Below are 16,267 nucleotides of genomic sequence, written 5' to 3'. Positions count from 1 at the left end.
CTTCGTAAAGGTCACACGTATCTTACACAGAGGTTCCTCCTGACCAGGGACCCTCAACCTTATTGTGATGACTGCTTGGTGCCGCTCACCGTGCGGCACCTGTTGGTAGAGTGCCCTAGTTTGATCGAGTTACGACACCGCTACCTCTACCGCTGTCGCGGTAGAGATAGCGGTGTCTATCACCTATCTCAGGTACTTGGACCAGAGTGTCTGGCCCTTGGCCATGATGTATTCGGTTTTTGGGAGAATGCTGGCCTTCTCCCTTATTTGTGAATTTTAGAATTTTATTTATGTATTTTTGTTTTATTCGGCTTTATCGTGTTTTTAGTGTTTTAGCAACTTTTAATTGTATTGGTTTAATTGTTTTTAGTTATTTTATAATTGTTATTATTTTTTTAATTTATTTTTTCGTATATTTAAAATTTTTTAGCGGCGCCAAATGACCCTGGCTGTTGCGGCGCCTATACCAAAATCCATCCATCCATCCGCTCACCGTACGGCACCTGCTAGTAGAGTGCCCTAGTTTGATTGACTTGTGACACCGCTACCTCTGCCAGTGTCGCGGTAGAGATAGCGGTGTCTACTATCTCTCACAGTTCCTTGGACCTGCATGTCTGGCCCCAGGCCATGATGTTTACAGGTATTTGGGAGAAGCTGGTATCCTCCACAGTTTGTGAATTTTATTTTATTATATGTAATATAATGTTTTATTTGGTTTTATTTATTTATTTTTTTTCTATTCTTAGTTTCTTTTAATTTCCTTGATTTTATTTTATTTTTTTTGTAAACTAAATGTTTTTAATAAAGAACTGTAGCGGCGCTAAATGTCCTAAGCTGCTGCGGTGCCTAATATTAAAACTAACCAACCAACCATCCCCTGTCCCTGTCCAGTTTCGAGATGTATTCCAGTGTATTCGTCTAGCGATTGGTGCAAGTTGGCAGAGGAAGTGGCAAACTGGGGTTGCCACCTCGAAAATGGGAGATATCACCACTTCCATTCTCCATCACTGGACATACACCCATATCCGCTACCGCCGTATCTAGATTCTATTGGCGCGACTGTGAATAGGCCATACGTATCTTACACAAAGATTAACCTTACAGCTATTGACCAGGGACCGTTCATTGTATTTTTAAGTACTTTTAATTTCGTAGTATTTAATAGCTTTTAGTTATTTTTTTTAACATATTGTAGCGGCGCCAGATGGCTCTTGCTGTTGCGGCACCTAATGCAAAATTCATCCATCCATCACTCGGCTCAAACACTGGGATGAACATCTCTCTTCATATATTTTCGGCTGTATTATGCTGCAAACTTTGTACTTGCTACAATTACGTGGATCGCTCGTTTCTTATCGTCTACGGAGTTCCCTAGTCTTCTGTATGAGCGAATGTCTTCATCCTCTCCAACCTTTCTCCAATATCTTGCTTTGTTTTGCCTAAGAGGGAATACCAATCCAAGGGCAAAAAACGTTGCGATAAAAAAAAAGAAAAAAAAAGGCCCACTTACGTGCCGGTTCCGAAACAAGTTGATGTAGTTAGAAGGGGACGCCAAGAATGGTATAGGAGTCACAGTTTCTTTATTTTTTCAATTTTAAATTTTTAATGAAAAATGTATGTGTAGTTTGATGCATGTAGTTTTGTGTGAAAAAAGAGTTGTCTTCTCGTTCTCATGAGGCACAGCAAACAAAACTAAGTTTAACTCTCTTTCTTTGTGATATAATCTATCATCGGGGGGTTGGGGGGTATACGCCAGGGGGCGCGTCGCCTCGCTTACCTTATGGCGCCACTCTAGGCGGTCAAGCCTCGCGGATCTCCATGCAGGCTCCCTTCCCATGCAAAGTAACTCCCAGCAAGAGGCATCGACTTGCCACAGCCATGAGTTTTGTGGACATCCCCTTGGTCTCCCCTATGCTGGGTTATCCGTTTTGGAGACAACCCAAAATGCAGGATCGGATTCCGGGAAGCATGCCCCATGCCCATATAGTCACAGTTGTTGTTGACTAACTTTGTAATCGGCCTCGAATCAGTCTCACAGAGCAATAACTGAATTGACACAGTCATACCAGCAGTACCCCATGATCCTGCAAAGGCGTCTAGTACCAAAGAAATCAATTCGCCTATTCAAATAGATGTTCAGCGTCCATGTCTCACAACGTAGAGTAAGACAGGGATCACTACGACATGAAGATCCGAATCTACGTCCCTTTGCACAAGTACCGACAAAGCCAAATGCACGTGTTCAGCGAGACCATAACGCCGTGGGCCAGGCGAATCCGCCTTATAACTTTCTAGCTCGACCCACCGTCTTTACGCACTACACTACCAAGATAAGTGAAATTTTCCGAGATCTCAATGTCCTCGCCACACGCATGGACAGATTGTACTGTTTCATCCAGTAAGCCTTCAAACACCTCAGATTTAACTCGCATCGGCCTAAGACAGTTTCGTGGATATGGGTGCTGAAGTTTGGTCTTGGACCAGGAAACCTGGAGTACCAGGGGTTTCACCTCCTCGTGCAGTTCTTCTCTAGAGCCATTACCAGAAACTCCAGTGACTCAGCAAAGATTACTGCATCATCAACAAAAACAAGATCTGTAATGTCAGTATTGCCGACAGATGCTCCACAATGACTGGTCTACAACTCTGCCTAGTACCCATTCTATGCAAATGTTGGAAAGTGATTGAGCAAGCACGCATCCCTGCCTCACTCCCTTATTCACAAGGAAGAATTTGGACACGCCCCTTTCACACTTAATAACACTCAAAGTCCCGGAGTAGAGGCCAGTAAATAAACCAATAAACTTTGTAGGAATTCCACAGAGACGCAGAAGATCCCAGTGTCTCTCGATGCAACATCAGGCGACCATCTGCCGTTCGGCTAGCGCTCGCCTGAAATATAGACTTGGAGCGGAGTTTCTTCAGGGCTTAATAGGCAGATTGGAGGTCATTAGCATTTAAATTACACTCTATATCCTCAACGAGACCCCTGTCATACCTCTCCTCCTCTGACTGAATGTCTTTAGCCTCTTTCTCACCACCGGAATGTTGTATCTCTTGCTATTTTGTATTGCTATTTTCATGCCAACTGCTCTTGTGATCTTACTAACTGCATATCTTCCCTTACCCCGCGGCCTCGTTGCACAAGGCTTTCTTCTTCTTCTGCCAACTCTATAATGCAAGAGTTAACCAGTACTCTGAATTATTCATACCTTTATCTGGTAAACTCTAGAACTCCCTACATGCCTCTGTTATTCCCATCTTCCAACGACTTGACCTTTTTAAGAGGGAGGATTCAAGACATTTATCCACTTCTTTCAACGGATTCTGTTGACGTGTAAGGAGACTGGCAATTAAGTGGGCCTTTTTTTTTTTATTCTGTATTGAAATTAGCTAGTTTCTCCTCATATATATATATATATATATATATATATATATATATATATATATATATATATATATATATATATATATATATATATATATATATATATATATATATATATATATATATATATATATATATATATATATATATATATATATATATATATATATATATATATATATATATAAGCCTTTTGTACACCATATTGTATTCATTTTGTTTTGTTTTCTGAGCTCATATTTCACGCCATCTCTATGTGATGTAGATACAATCAGCACCCGATAGGCTGAAATTCTGTAGCAACTAATACTTAAGGGTCCAATAGAGTCGTCTCTTTATTAACAGATGTCTAACTGTTAATTCAGGATCGCAGTCCACACGTCACTAAAAGCATTTTACGCAACCATGAATACAATGACATTACAAATTTCTCACATCAGACAATTACCTGAATGACCCTAGTGTTGTGATGTCAATAATTCGAGACCTAAATTATATTTGATAAATTGGTCAATTAAATGCATGACAGTTTATTTAATGTCTGTCTACAGTTTTAGCTGAAGGGAATTATCAATTATTTAATTATCATTCTTAAAATATCCCAAAATTAATGAAAATATAAATTGTTTATTAAAAAGGTAAATGAGAGAGAGAGAGAGAGAGAGAGAGAGAGAGAGAGAGAGAGAGAGAGAGAGAGAGAGAGAGAGAGTTCTGAGAAGTTACCTCAGATGGCAGAATAATGTTGAGTTGGCGGTCGCTGCGTAGGTGTTTGAACCTGATCCGCTCGTCTTTCCACAACATACGAATGACCATCTCAACTTCGAACTTGTTGTTTATAGCATCAATTTCAACGAAAGACCTGAAGACAAGATAACAATAAATGAAAAATATTATATGAAGATGACGTTATACAAAGAAAAATGGATTCCTTCATGTCAAAAAACAAGTTAAAAACAGAAGAATCAAGTATCACACTGTATTACAAGAACACTATGTCCACGGCGTACAAAGAAGACGAAAAAGCAATAAAGAAAATCATCTGCAGCAACGTCACCCCTACCAGCGCAGACACAAGGCTCAACCGTGTCATAAATTACAAGTCACGCAAGACCGCCAACCTCGTCAGGAAAAACCTCTAGTGAGCCCCTTGTAGGAAGTAAACGTCGTGTACCAACATAAATACACTGTTGTCAATTGTTATCACCTAAATTCAAGATACATCGGCTTCACATCTACTACCCTGTCAAAGAGGATCACCTCTCACTTCCAAGACGGCGCAAAACAACGCCACTCGTCAGCGAGCACGGCCTCGTGCTGAAGAAAAAGCACATGGAGCAAAACATAGAAATCCTAGAAAAAGTTAACGACAGCAGGAGAATAAAGATGACGGAAGCCACGGTTATATATTTAGAAAAACCTACTATCAACATCCAACAGCACCCAGAAGTTTCTCTGCCCTCAATACGGCAACCTCCAAGTCGCGGCCAAGCTGCAAGCTGATTGGCCGTCACAGCCCCACACACCTACAGCGTCCGCCATGACCAGTCATAAGAGGCTCTAACTGTGTCTACATACACACAACAAAACATTGCCTACACGCAAAGATAGCCCAGAGTTAACGGTCACTACTACTACTCTCGACCTTTGCCAAGCTGTGTTTAGAGAAGGCCTTGCAAACCATCGGGAACTATTGTACAAGAGATCAGTGTTGGAAGGAGAAACAAGCGTATGGCGTCCCTACATGGAAAATATGCTATCTCAGTGGATTGAACGGAGCTGGAGCCTCATTGACTACTGCCTCCCTAGAAAGTACCAGGAAAGGGTGCCGCAGCACACATTCAACACACACTGTTCATCCGCCTACACAATTCACACACATTACATTTGCCAAGCTTTAATACCTTCCACCACAAACACTAATAGTCAGACAGATTACATATATCCTTTTCACTGTACTAAATTTCCATGTGATTTTTCAATATCACCCCCCTCCAGGTGGGAACCGCCTTCACGTGGTGAGGGGGCTTGCGTGCCCCTGTGACCTGGCGAGCTAGGCTAAAGGGGGTTTAGGCCCCTGCTCTGCCCTTTCGAGGGGAGAGGGCTACCCATACTAGTAAGGTCGCCAGTGAGGGGCCAGGCTAAATGGTTCCTACGTAGGCTGCCAGAGGACCAGCAAAGCCACCCGCTGGAGGGATCGCCCAATAGGGGCCGTCCTGTGCTGGATGGTTGGGTGTCCAGGCTGGGATGCTTTGGGAGGGGGGTCTCAGCTCTGTCATGGACAAAAGATCGTACCAATTTTTTTTTTTTTTTTTTTTTTTACGTAGGGAAGATGGCCAGCCAAGGGCAAAATAAAAGGAAGTTAAAAAAAATGCCCACTTGAGCGCTGGCTCTCCAAAGAGTTCAAAAAGTGCCAAAATCGTCAGCCAGAATTAGGGGAGCAAATACCTCAATACCTCCCTCTTAAAAGAAGACAAGTTGTAGGAATTTGGAAATACAGATGCAGGGAGGGAGTTCCAGAGTTTACCAGTGAAAGGGATGAATGATTGAGAGTACTGGTTAACTCTTCCATTAGAGAGTTGGACAGAATAAGGATGAGAGGAAGAAGAAAGCCTTGTGCAGCGTGGCCGCAGGAGGAGGGAAGGCATGCAGTTAGCAAGATCAGTAGAACAATTACCATGAAAATAACGATAAAATATAGAAAGGGATGCAACATTTCGGCGGTGAGAAAGAGACTAAACAGTTAGTGAGACGAGGGAAGTTGATGAGACGAAGAGCTTTCGATTCCACCCGAGCAAGATATGAGATGTGAAGTTTCCAGTTAAGATTATGAGCAAAGGACAGACCGAGGATATTAATTGTGGAAGAGGGAGAAAGTTGAGTGTCATTGAAGTAGAGAGGATAGTTGTCTGGAAGGTTGTGTCGAGTTGATAGATGGAGGAATTGAGTTTTTTATGCATTGGAAACTACTAGATTTTCTCTGCCCCAATCAGAAATCTTAGAAAGATCGGAAGTCAGGCGTTCCGTGGCATCCCCGCGTGATCTGTTGACTTCCTGAAGGGTTGGACGTCTCTGAAAGAACGTGGAAAGATGTAGGGTGGTATCATCAGCGTAGGAGTGGATAGGGCAAGAATTTTGGTTAAGAAGGTCATTAATGAATGATAGAAAGAGAGTGGGTGACAGGACAGAACCCTGAGGAACACCACTATTAATAGGTTAAGAAGAAGAACAGTAGCCGTCTACCACAGCAGCAAAAGAGCGGTTGGAAAGGAAGCTTGAAAGGTTACAGAGAGAAGGATAGAAGCCGTAGGAGGGCAGTTTTGAAATCAAAGCTTTATGCCAGACGCTATCAAAAGCTTTTGATATGTCTAACGCAACAGCAAAAATTTCACCGAAATCTCTAAGAGAATGACCAAGACTCAGTAGGGAAAGCCAGAAGATCACCAGTAGAGCGACCTTGACGGAAGCCATACTGGCGATCAGACAGAAAATTGTGAAGTGACAGATGTTTGAGAATCTTCCTATTCAGGATAGATTCAAAAACTTTAGACAAGAAAGAGAATGTAGGCGAACTTCCAGCAGGAAGGAAAGGTAGAAGTCGATAGACAAAGTTGGAAGAGTTTGGCCAGGCAAGGTGCAAGCACAGAAGCACGGTTTTTGAGAACAATTGGAGGGACCCCATTAGGTCCATAAGCCTTCCGAGGGTTTAGGTCAGCAAGGGCATGGAAAACATCATTACGAAGAATTTTGATTGTAGACATGAAATAGTCAGAGGGAGGAGGAGAGGAGGACAAGCCCAGAATCGTCGAAGGTGGAGTTGTGAGCAAAGGTTTGAGAAAAGAGTTCAGCTTAAGAGACAGAAGAGATGGCAGTGGTGCCATCAGGATGAAATAAAAGAGGGAAAGATGAAGAAGTGAAGTTATTTGAGATGTTTCTGCCTAAATGCCAGAAGTCACGAGGAGAGTTTGAGTTTGAAAGATTTTGACATTTCCTATTTATGAAAGAGTGTTTGCCAAGTTAAAGAACAGACTTGGCATGATTCCGGGCAGAGATATAAAGTGCATGAGATTCAGGAGATGGAATGGTCAAGTACCTTTTGTGGGCAACCTCTCTATCATGTATGGCACGAGAACAGGCTGAGTTAAACCAAGGTTTAAAAGGTTTAGGTTGAGAAAAAGAATGAGGAATGTACGCCTCCATGCCAGACACTAACACCTCTGTTATGCGTTCAGCACAAAGCGATTGGTCTCTGACACGGAAGCAATAATCATTCCAGGGAAAATCAGCGTAGTACCTCCTCAGGACCTCCCAACTGGCAGAGGCAAAACGCCAGAAGCACCTTCGCTTTTGAGGGATCCTGCGGAAAGATTGGAGAAATAGGACAAGATACAGAAATGAGATTGTGATCGGAGGAGCCCAACGGAGATTAAAGGGTGACAGCATAAGCAAAAGGGTTAGAGGTGAGGAGTAGATTAAGAATGTTGGGCGTGTCTCCAAGACGGTCAGGAATACGAGTAGGGTGTTGCACCAGTTGCTCTAGGTCATGAAGGATAGCAAAGTTGAAGGCTAGTTCATCAGGGTGGTCAGTGAAGGGAGAGAAAAGCCAAAGCTGGTGGTGAACATTGAAATCTCCAAGAATGGAAATCTCAGCGAAAGGGTAGAGGGACAGAATGTGCTCCACTTTAGAAGTTAAGTAGTCGAAGAATTTACTATAGTTAGAAGAGTTAGGGGAGAGATAATCAGCACAGATGAATTTAGTTTGAGAGTAACTGTTAAGTCGTATCCAGATGGTGGAAAATTCGGAAGACTCAAAAGCGTGGGCACGTTAAGTCGTTGCATACATAGACGCAACATCCAGCTTTGGAATGAAAATGAGAATAGAGAAAGTAGGAGGGAACAGAAAAGGGGCTACTGTCCGTTGCCTCAGACAGATGTGTTTCGGTGAGGAAAAGAAGATGAGGTTTAGTAGAGGCGAGGTGGTGTTCCACAGACTGAAAATTAGATCTAAGACCGCGAATGTTGCAGAAGTTAATGTAGAAAAAGTTGAGGAAGGTGTCAAGGCATTTGTGGTCTTCAACAGGAGAGGTGTCCTACCTGGGGTCATTTTTGGTCCCCTCCCCAGAGGACTCCGAGGCGTTCTTTATTTCGGGTCCCATTTTTCTTTTAAATTTTTATTTGGAGTGAAAGGTGTATGTGTGGTAAGTACATGTAGTTTTGTGTGAAAAAGGAGAGCTGTCTTTAGAGGGTAGGCTGTGACTCCCACCTTGAGTTGTGAGACACAAAGGGAAACATTCAGCGAGATTACACTGAGAGTAAGTTATTGTTTCTGTAGGTGTCTACTACCTCCTTTTTTTAAAACGACTGGTCCGCATGGGGACGAGGTACCCCGTCCACGGCAGCCAGCGCTCGCTCCACTCGTCGTTCGAGTAGGTGGTTTCCCTTGCCCCTGGAGCTAATCTTTTGTGTTATTGTTTGTTTATTGGAAAACAAAAAAATTTCAGGTTCTTGTGAGGTGGCTGACCTGGCCCGCGAGACGTCATCATCAGGTCTGAGTAGGAAGGAGTATTCCCCTCCACGGGGGCCTCCCACAGCAGTCTCCTGGTCTGGGAGTTCTTCTGAGGGACGCACTTCTGCTGCATATGACTCCCTTTTGATGGTAAATGTCAATCCATCATTTTCCTATAACGCCTTGCACTCACTTCTCAAGGTGTATGGCACGGTTATTCGCATTCGACTTGTTTATGATAAGGACTTTTCACCTAACCGCTGCTATGTGACGTTTCTGTCCTGCGATGAAGCCCGTTTGGCTTAAAACTGAAACTTAAAACTGAATTTCTCCAGTCACGTAACATTTCAGACAGTGGTATGGATTATATCCCGAATGTTTTTGAAAAATATCTAGAGAATTCATTTCCAGAAGTCCGCCAGATCACACTTCCACGTTGGTTTGTGGCGTACTACAGAAATGGGAGTGGGAATTTCATCCATGCTTCCTGGTACCTGTCCAAAGAGATCGGCACGATTCCTGAGACAAGGATGTTGCAACATCTCCCATGCCCTTCTGACAGCATGTTTGAGACCGTGAAAGCTCATCCCACCTTTAATTATAGCAAAGGTTGTGTTAATAGTCAAGATCTTTATGAATTTCCAGAGAAGGAATTACTAGCAATGTGTCCTAGCTCAGTCCAAAGGTGACTAAGATAAGGAAGTCCTCCAACATGGTCCTTCTCACCTTCTTTATTCCACCCTCCCAAACCGAGTTCATTTCGGTCCTATCAATCTTAGGGTGAGGCGTTTTGTTTCTTGCCCTCTTCAGTGTTTCTCGTGCTATGGGTACGGTCACGGTAAAAGCTCCTGCAAGAAAGCTTCTCGATGTGGTAATTGCGCTAGACTCGCATTCTGAGGGGCATTGCAATGCTGCTGCCTACTGTTTCCATTGTCGCAATGCTCACCAGGTACGTTCCAGGCAATGCCCTAGGTTTCACCTGGAGCAGGACATTTTACAGCTTGCTAACAGTCAATTCATCAGCCTTGGTAGTGCCCGCCGATGGTACTGGTGCGACATCCTATGCTTCATTGGCCGCTCGCTCTTCAGCTGAGTCTACCGGACCGAAGACGACAACTTCTGCTACCTCTCGCTCTGTTAGGAGGGTGGTCCTGTTCATTTGGCCAATAGGTTTGCCCTTTTTTCCGACGACTCAGTTGAGTCACCTGCAAGAAACGACGAGAATAATCCGGACTCGACCAAAGTAGCCCATGCAGTTGATTTCCATTTGCCCCCTGTATCACCTAAGCCTTTGAAGGGCCTAACCAAACGACACCGCGGCTCTAAGGTTTCTCCCGGTGTACATGATCGTGAGTCCTCCAGAGACCGCTCTGGAATGGTAGCTCCAATAGTTTCTGTCCAGCCTTCTGTGACGCCTCCGTCTCAGATCGGGCTTCTTGTGATGAGGACGGTCTTAGCATGGAGACGTCCGATGATATTGTCACAGCCGTCCCTCGTGGACCCACTGTGTCAAAAAATGCAGTCCAGCCTGACCCTCGTCCTCCGATGACCGGTAAGAGTGATGATGGTTCGCATCACTCACCGGTAGGCCGAAAGGCAGCGGTCCAACGACACTGCACATCACAATTCCCAGTGTCATCTCGTCGCTTCATTATTTCTAGTCAGGTGAGTCACGGGCAGCCCTTTCAAAAGGCTCGCCCGTCCACTGCACCTAAATAGTCATCTTCAAGCTTCTACAGTGGAAGTGTAGAGGCCTTCGCGCCTCGTGGGAGGAACTCCGAGCTCTACTGTCGGAGTTCTCTCCAGCCTGTGTAGCTCTACAAGAGACTACGCTAGATGATAGTACTTATTCTAGTCCTCTTGACTATCGTGTCTTTTTTAACACTCCTTTCCCCGAACAGGGCCACCACGGTGGCACAGCTATCCTAGTTCGTGAAGACATACCTGTTGCCCCCTTTGTAACTCAACTCTCCCTTTAAGGTGGTTGCTGTTAAGGCCTTTCTGGGACGATCCTAAACTATTTGCAGTTTATATCTTCCTCCGCGGGTTCCTGTCTCCAGGGGTGATCTTGACGGCCTGGTGCGTCAGCTGACTCCGCCTTTCCTCTTATTGGGAGATTTTAACGGCCGTCACCCATTGTGGGATGACGGTGCTAGTAATACTCGTGAGGTTTTAATCGGTTCTTTTATTGAGGATGAGAGATTGGAGGTTTTAAATTCTGGGGATGTTACAAATTTCCACAGTCCTGCTGGGGCTTTTGCAGCTAATGACCTTTCTCTGTGTATATCTAATTCTTTCCTTGATTTTAATTGGCGGGTCCTACCACTTTCCCATTTTATTAGAATCTGTGAACTGTGCTGGGTTTTAGACAAGGCAGATTGGCCTCGATTCACAGCTCTTTTATCCGTCCGTTGGCTGACTTTTCTACTTTTGCTGAGGCTGTTGATTATTTTACTGATTTTTACATTCAGCAGCGCTTCAGACAATCCCTAGGACATCTGGTCGCTTTACAAAGCGTCCCGTTCCTTGGTGGAACGCAGCATGCACTAACGCTGTGAGAGAGAAACCGGCAGCATGCTCTCGTCTCCGGCGACATCGTGGGGACCCGCAGTGTCTGGAAGCTTTTCTAAGCTGCCGAGCTTGGGCCCGCCGCGTTTTGAAAGAGGCACCAAAAGCTTTTTGGAAAGCCTGTGTCTCTTACATTAACGCCTGCACCCCTCTTACGGGTGTCTTTAACAAAGTCCGCCGAATTGTTGGGAAGTATTCTACTCCTTCTCCACCAGTTTTGTTGTCTGTTGGGCGAACGGTGGCAGACCCTAAGACTGTCGCCGATCTCTTCGCAGAGCACTTTGCCAGTGTTTCCCGGAAGGAGCCTGTAGCCCCAGGCGCACGTCACCGCCAGAGAATAGAATCTCTCGGCATAAATTCCTCCCTAGATGGGAAGCGCTTTGTTTTGGTGGGGGGACATGCGTGCCCATGTAACCTGGCGAGCGAGGCTAGAGGGGGCTTAAGCCTCTGCTCTGCCCTTTCGAGAGGGAGAGGGCTACCTATGCTAGTAAGGTCGCCAGTGAGGGACCAGACTAAATGGTTCCTACGTAGGCTGCCAGTGGACCAGCGGAGCCACCCGCTGGAGGGATCGCCCAATAAATGCCGTCCTATGCTGCTTGGTTGGGTGTCCAAGCTGGGATGCTTTGAGAGGGGTCTTAGCTCTGTCATGGACAAACTTTTTGCATCATGTGGTGCCTTTTTTTTAAAACAATTGGTCCGCATGGGGACGAGGTACCCCGTCCACGGCACCCAGTGCTCGCTCCCATTGTCGTCCCAGTAGGTGGTTTCCCTGGCCCCTGGAGCTAATCTTTTGTGTTACTGTCTTTTTGTGGGGAAACACAAAAAACTTTCAGGTTCTCGTGAGGCGGCTGACCTGGCTCGCGAGACGTCATCTTGAGGTCTGAGTGGGAAGAAGGATTCCCCTCCACAAGAGCCTCCCGCAGCAGTCTCCTGTTCTAGGAGTTCTTCTGAGGGACGTATTTCTGCTGCATATGACTCCTTTTTTATGGTAAATGTTAACTCATCATTTTCCTATCACGGCTTGCACTCACTTCTCAAGGTGTATGGCACGGTTCTTCGCATTCGACATCATAAGGACTTTCCATCTAACCGCTGCTATGTGACATTTCTGTTATGTGACGAAGCCCGTTTGGCTTATGAACATGTAGGATCTCTTCCCCTTGCCGGCTCTGGCTTTAAAACTGAATTTCTCCAATGACGTAATATTTCAGACAATGACATGGATTACATCCCAAATTTTTTTTGAAAGCTACTTAGAAAATTCAGTTCCAGAAGTTCGCCACATCCCACCTCCACGTTGGTTTGTGGCGTACTACAGAAATGGGCGTGAGAATTTCATCCATGCCTCCAGGTACCTGTCCAAAGAGATCGGCACGATTTCTGAGGAAAACCTCAAGAAGTATGGAAAGGGGATGCTAGTGCGAGCTAAAGATATCACGCAGGCAAGGATGTTGCAACATCTGCCATGTCCTTCTGACAGCATTTTTGAGACTATTAAGACACATCCCACCTTTAACTATAGCAAAGGTTGTGTTTATAGTCAAGATATCTATGAATTCCCAGAAGAGGAAATACTAGCAATGTGCCCTAGCTCAGTACAAAAGGTGACTAAGATGAGGAACTCTTCCAACATGGTCCTTCTTACCTTTTGGCTTCACCCTCCCTGACCGTGTTAATATCGGACCTATTAATCTTAGGGTGAGGCGTTTTGTTTCTCGGCCTCTTCAGTGTTTCTTATGTTATTCGTACGGTCACGGTAAAAGCTCCTGTAAGGAAGCTTCCCGATTTGGTAATTGCTCTGCACTAGACTCACATTCTGAGGAGCATTGCAATGCTGCTGCTTATTGTTTCCATTGCCGTGATGCTCACCAGGTACGTTCCAGGCAATGCCCTAGGTATCGCCTGGAGCAGGACATTCTACAGCTTGCTAACACTCAGTTCATCAGCCTCGGTATGGCCCGCCGCGAACTCCTGTACCGCCAGAAGGCCGGTACTGGTGCGACATCCTATGCTTCATTGGCCGCACGCTCTTCAGCTGAGTCTACCGGTCCAAAGACAACTCCTGCTACCTCTCGTTCTGTTGGGGCGGGTGGTCCCGTTCATTTGGCCAATAGGTTTGCCCTTTTGTCTGATGACTCGGTCGAGTCATCTCGTAGAAGTGACGAGAATAATACTGACTGAACCAAAGTCACCCATGTAGTAGATGTCCATTTGCCACCTGTAACGCCTAAGCCTTTGAAGGGCCTGACCAAACGTCACCGCGGCTCTGCGGAGTGCACATGATCGTGAGTCCTCTAGGGACCGCTCTGTAATGGTAGCTCCAGTAGTTTCTGTCCAGCCTTCTGTGACGCCCTACGTCTCAGATCGGGCTGCTTGTGATGAGGACGGTCTTAGCATGGAGACGTTCGATGATATTGTCACAGCCGTCCCTTATGGACCCGCTGTGTTAAAAAGTGCAGTCCAGCCTGACCCTTGTCCTCCGAGGACCGGTAAGAGTAATGATGGTTCGCATCACTCATCGGTAGGCCGAAAGGCAGCAGTCCAACGACCCGGCACATCACAACTCTCAGTGTCTTCTCGTCGCTTGCTTATTTCCAATCAGGTGAGTCATGGGCAGCCCCTTCAAAAGGCTCGCCCATCCACTTCACTTAAATAGTCATCTTCAAGCTTCTACAATGGAACTGTAGAGGCCTTCGCGCTAACGCTGTGGAAGAGAAATGGGCAGCTTTGTCTTGTCTCCGGCGACATCGTGGAGACTCGCAGTGTCTGGACGCTTTTCGACGCTGCCGAGCTCGGGCCCGCCGCGTTTTGAAAGAGGCACAAAGAGTCTCTTGGAAAGCCTTGTCTCTTCCATAAACGTCCGCACCCTTCTTACGGATGTCTTCAACAAAGTCCGCCGAATTGCTGGGAAGTATTCTGCTCCTTCCCCACCAATTTTGTCTGCTGGGCGAACGGTGGCAGACCCTAGGACTGTCGCCGACCTCTTCGCAGAGCACTTTGCCAGTGTTTCCCTGGAGGCATCTTGCAGCCCCGGTTGCACGTCACCGCCAGAGAATGGAACTTCTCGGCATAAACTTTTTTTCGGCTGGAGGGGAGTCTTATAATGTCCCTTTCTCTGCTTCAGAGTTGGGGACTGCTTTGTCTTAGTGTCATGACTCTTCTCCTGGTCCAGACGACATTCCTTATGGCTTATTGCGTCGTATGTCTCACCGGGCTTTTAACTCTTTATTAAATGTATATAATATCATTTGGCATACTGGTGACTTTCCATCTTCTTGAGCTGTGGCAGTGGTTCTCCCATTTCCAAAGCCTGGGAAAGATCATCTCCAGGCTACGAATTACCGTCCTATATCTTTGACGTCTTGTATTTGTAAAGTGTTAGAAAAGATAGTAAATGTAAGACTCATGTGGTACTTGGAGAGGGGGAAGTACTTGTCATCGGTACAGTATGGCTTCCGTAAGATGAGGTCTACTACTGATGCTCTTTTATCTCTGAGGCCTGTACTAATCACCACCACCAGGTTACTGTAGTTTTTTACCTGGAGAAGGCCTACGACACAGCTTGGTGTCATGGGATTTTACATTCCTTGTTTAATTTTGGTCTCCGTGGCCACCTTCCTATTTTTTTACCAGCAGGTTTTATCCATACATCTTTTACGGGTTCGAGTGGGGAGTTTTCTCTTTGATGCTACTGCTCTAAATGAAGGTGTCCCACAGGGAAGTATCCTTAGTGTTACGCTATTCGCAGTTGCAATAAATGGTGTTATAGATACTCTACCGGATGGCGTTCACAGCTCCTTATATGTTGATGATTTATGTATTTCTTTTGGTGCTGCTAGCACAGCATTTTTGTCGTAATCGTGGCGTCCATCCAGATCCCGATTTATATTTAGTCAATAGACGCATGTCATGTTTGGAGGCTAATCGATATCTTGGCCTATTGTTTGACAACCGTCCGTTTTCTTAAAGCGTTTTGCAGGACAGGCACTATCCCTTCTTCAGGTTTTAAGGCACACCTCATGGGGTGCGGACAGGGACACTTTGCTGCTTCTGCACCGTACACTTATACTTCCAAAGCTGGAATACGGCTGTGAGATATACTCATCCGCAACGGATGCACGGCTACGCGTGGTTGACTCCGTGCATTATGCTGGGGTCCGCTTGGCTACTGGTGCATTTCGGACATCTCCAATACCTAGCCTAATAGTGGATGCTGGATGGTAGGTTGTCGTAAAACAGGGGTGCATGGACCCTGAGTCCATTATGAAGTGTATTTACGGTAGCACTCTGCTCCACGAGAGCAGGGTTGTCGCCTGAGGCGGCCGAGCCGAGGACTCAAGGACGTGACGTCAGACTTGTCTGTCTGGATTCTGGCCGCTCGACTTTCGGCGCCAGTCTTCGATGCTCCGGTGTTGGTTTCACACCCACCGTCTTTCTGATTCTGTCCCTTGTCTGTCAATATTGCGGGACTCGTGCTCGCAGGTGTATGTCACTCGACCGAGTCTACTTAAACCTTTTGGCCTTCGGGTGACAAACCTCATGATGGACTTGTCTATCGATCCCACTCCTGTCTACTCTTTCCGGCTCCCACGAATTGGTTATTGGCAGCTTCCGGTTGTCTCAATATGCTCTCCTGCCATGGATGGCAAGAAGGATTTTCTGCCAGCTCTGTCCCACACACGGTTTTAGAACACTTTTTATGCATTCTGATGATATCCCTGTTTTACTGATGGTTCCAAATCCGACGCAGGCGTTGGGTTTAGTGTGGTTTTCCCTCTTTTTATCGGTCTGGCAGCCTTCCTTCAGTG

The sequence above is a fragment of the Portunus trituberculatus genome, chromosome 12, assembly GCF_017591435.1.
Source record: "Portunus trituberculatus isolate SZX2019 chromosome 12, ASM1759143v1, whole genome shotgun sequence".
Lineage (NCBI taxonomy): Eukaryota > Metazoa > Arthropoda > Malacostraca > Decapoda > Portunidae > Portunus > Portunus trituberculatus.
This window is presented reverse-complemented; position numbering follows the sequence as displayed.